The sequence below is a fragment of the Austrofundulus limnaeus genome, unplaced genomic scaffold (genome assembly GCF_001266775.1).
Source record: "Austrofundulus limnaeus strain Quisiro unplaced genomic scaffold, Austrofundulus_limnaeus-1.0 Scaffold306, whole genome shotgun sequence".
Classification (NCBI taxonomy): domain Eukaryota; kingdom Metazoa; phylum Chordata; class Actinopteri; order Cyprinodontiformes; family Rivulidae; genus Austrofundulus; species Austrofundulus limnaeus.
Window position 1 is genome coordinate 453,737 of NW_013952708.1, and position 4,050 is coordinate 457,786.

Here is a 4,050-nt window from a genome sequence, read left to right on the forward strand (position 1 = left end):
TTTTCTGAGACAATGAATTTCGGTTTTTCATTTTATTTTTTTCCCAGTAAGAGGTTTTTATTTAATAGAATTTTTGGACCAAAAATATCGCAATATATCGCCTTGTTTACAGTATTGGGATATATCGGGATATATCGTATCGTGACCCCTCTGTCATGTATCTTATCGCCAAATTCTTGCCAATACACAGCCCTATCTACATGTTGCATAAAGACTGGAAATTACCTGAACTTATTTCATTGAGCACTTTTAAATCCAGGCTGAGAGCTATAGAAAAGACTTCCTTAAATTGTGACCATTTTTAATAATTATTTGTATGGCATTTTAATTGTGTAATTGTAATTGTTCTGTAACTTTTGCTGCCTCTTGGCCAGGGCTCCCTTAAAAACAGGTTTTTACTCTCAATGGAACTTTCCAGGCAAAATAAAGTTCAATTAAAAAAGGCCTGAATTAATCCCACCTACCCCTATAAGAGACTCCACTGTGATGCTCACCTGCATAATCCTAAACCCTGCCTCAACAATAACACCAGAAAGCTCCTTTGKTTAAGGAAACATCCCTGGAACTCCACCCGAAGCGAGAGCAAACAGTAATCTCATGATTCAATGTTGACTTCCTCACACATGTATCCGGACTGAATTTAAAGACAGAGGAAAAGTGTCACTCCTRGTCATATCATGTGCAGACAAAAAATATGACAACACTACAAAGAGAGAGAAACAATTGGAAACTAAGACGTAGAACAACAACTATGCTGACCTTTCTGCAACTCAAACGAATGAGCTACTGAGCTTAAGCAGAGATAGGAATTTTATAGAGCAAAACCTGTACTTCCACTGGAGCAGATGTCAACACAACACAGGCTGTAGTTTCGAGATAGCTTTTACGACACTTGCAAACCTGAAAAAAAAAAACTAAAAGGACAAAATACTTCCTATAATCTTTATCTTCAAAACTTGTGTTTTAACATTTGGCACCAATTTAATCTATACAGTGCTCACATTTTTCCACGATATGATCTAGTCTTTTAAAACTCTGTATATTTAACAGTAAAAACTATTTAGATTTAACAGTTACCAAAACCTCTCTCTTTCACTGTCCTAGAAAATATCAACATTATAGATTAAACAAGGAAAGACACCAGGTTAAACTGCAGATGCTTACAACTCTGGAGTGAAGTGGGTCAATGTTTTATTTCAGCAACTGCACACACGTATGTTTATAAACCCATATAATCAGCAGCACTTGTGAGAGCTCATCCTGAATGATACTACTCGAGTAGAAATGGGTGAAATTAAAAAAAATGTCTCAATCCTGTGGTGCATTTTCCAAATACTCTTCTGAGATATTGGCACACATTTTAACACCAGTTTTGTTTTGTTTTTGTTTTGTTTTGTTTTTGTGGAGCAGATAATTTAACAGAGCAGGGAAATTCTCCAGAAAACAGCACCTAACAGCAAAACTGTTTGCTTCTTTTTTGAGACAACAGCCATTTTGAATATGTTTTTTAGTAATAAACAAGTTATTTTAATATCAACACCATTTAGGAGGGTGTAGCACAATGTTGTCACWATTTCTACTTCAAAATGCCATGTTTTCCCAGATTTACATGCAAATATTTACAATAAATCTACATTGTGGTCAAGCTTTGATTTAAGCACCATGCTCTTAAAACTATATTTGAAAACAAGATTAAAACAAAGATGGATAACAGGAAACAACACATCTGAAAAATTAAATGTTTATGGTCTTAATCATGACATTCAGATCTTCGATAAACAATACTGATTTAATAAAACTTKTACATTTTGGAGTAAATTACACAGAAACGTGTTTAAGGGTTTGGATAACAACCATAATAGTTGTCAAAATAAGCAATTTTTAATGTTTTTGAGTGTTCTGTATGTGTATCATCTATGATTGAAAAAACACTAAGTACTCATCATTCGCTACAAAATATTCACCAATTGTAAAAATTTTTTTTGCAAATTCAGCAAAATCGTTTTGTTGCCAACAATTACGCGTTGTTTGTTTACATCTCAACACTGACAGGAGTGAAAATGTGCGACTGCTTTTGAGTCAGTAAAATAATCCCCTGATGTAAAAAGAGGAACAATGGAATAAGAGACACCAGCTCTAAAACAAAAAGGTAAAGTTACTTTCTAAAAGAAAAAGGCAACTAAAAGCYGTAAGCCTGAGTCGACAGAAATGAAGTGATTTTGTGCTAAAGCAAAAGCTGAGGCTAAAATCACATTCAAATGAGATATTTTGAGATATTTTGAACTTTAAACAGGAGAATTTCCATAATATATTATAACTGATCATTAGATTCAGTAATAACAAGGCAATGGATGTTTGCTGTTTCCAAACACAATGTTTACAAAAGTTTTCAAATTGCCTGATGAGTTTGAGTTGCACTAACCTCAAAACCATCATTTAATGACATAGAAATTGTATATAGAGAATAAAAATGAATTCAAAAACACTGAAAAATCGTGCATTTTGACCAATTTCATAGTGTTTTTGGATCTGTTTCAGAACAGCACATAGCTGCCATGCAACATGCTATTAAAAGTAACTTGAAGTTTCCACCTCTATAGAAAGAATTTGAAAAACATTTTTTGCATGCTTGAGTAAATTATTTTTAGAAGCTCGGAACAAAAGTGATTTTCTATTTTATAATCATATTTGCCAGTAAAGTGCTAAATACAAATCCCATACTTTTCAAGACTGCGTAAAAAAAATAAACAAATAAATAAAAAGACTGGGATCAGAATCCCCGCAAGCACTGTCTGAGCTGGTTTCATCGAAACTGGCTGGGAATGACATGGCTCCAGTCATGGGAGCACTATGTCGCAGCTATTAATACAGCCTTTAGACGCCCTGAACGCGGTGTCGCTGAAGGCTCCTGCGGTATCAGCACATTAACACGGTCACCGTCTGAGCAGGAAGCCTCCACGGCCTACTCAGACGGGTTGTACCCGGGGATCACAACTGGATCCGCCGTGTTCCAGACTCTGGCGCAAGCCTCGGCGAACACACAGAACCACACACTCGGTAAAGCACTTTAACAGCCTACCAACCTGGTCAAAACAATACGTRCATTACATGATGTCTTATTACTCCGTTTGTCTTACCCACAACTCGTTTTTTATATATTTTTTTTCTCGGTCGGTGGGTCATTACTACCGACTGCAACGCATAACTTCAAACCGAGACCGCCCAGGCAGGTAGGTCCGTTATCGGACATAAAAGACCGAGAAAGGTCGTTGCTGAAGCTTTTAAATCTCATTAAGCACATCATCTCGTCTTAACCGCGCCGCCTCAGCTGAAAGCTGTCAAGACGTGGATCAAATCTAAAGCGGTGAGTTGTCCACACCGTGCCCCAATGACTGACAACGGGCTGAGCGGTAGCGTCAACCACTCTTCCTTCGACAGCCTCGGCAGAGGCGCTTCAGCAGCAGTGGATCCCATGCTGGGTTAGTGCCGCCGAGTGAGTATTTTTAAGGTCGTTACACGCTCCAGAAGCCCTCTTGAAACCAGTTGTAGGGAGTGTTCGAAGGAGTGCAACATTTCGACGCTGACAGAAAAATGGAAATTTCCGTGACAAAGTAACCTGCGTCCGATAATGGACACATCATCGATGCGTTGATACTAAACAGGTTAGCAGCGAAGCTAAGCGAGGAACTGTTAGCTGCTCGGCTAGCCCTGCTCTGCGACATGGTTTTAAGATGTGGTAGGAAGCACAAACTAACGTAAGCGGCTTGGTGGTACTTACAGCCTAACACTTTTACAAAAAAAAAGGTCTAACAGGTCCAATAAAACACGAAGAAATTATAAGCACACGTTAAGTAAAGCAACGCATAGCTTACCAGCTTTAGGCATCCACCCTCTTGACAGCGAATTCCCTGTCTGTGACTGACCACAGAGAGTGCGCGTCGACTAAAAACACAAACACTTCCGGTGGAGTTTTCAAAATAAAACACGCATTTGCGAATGTGTTTTTGAAAAAGTTTCCGGTGAAAATTTCCTAATAAAACCAATCGTTAC

At 38.0% G+C, this 4,050-nt stretch overlaps 1 protein-coding gene across 1 annotated transcript in view; it reads right to left on the reverse strand.

Moving 5' to 3' along the window:
- garre1 (granule associated Rac and RHOG effector 1) overlaps nt 1-3,937 on the reverse strand; it is a 36,924-nt gene extending 32,987 nt beyond the window's left edge. The window contains exon 1 of the mRNA XM_014021797.1: nt 3,873-3,937. The gene's annotated coding sequence lies outside the window, so the exon portion shown is untranslated. The remainder of the gene's footprint in view (nt 1-3,872) is intronic.
- Nucleotides 3,938-4,050: the final 113 nt, after the last annotated feature.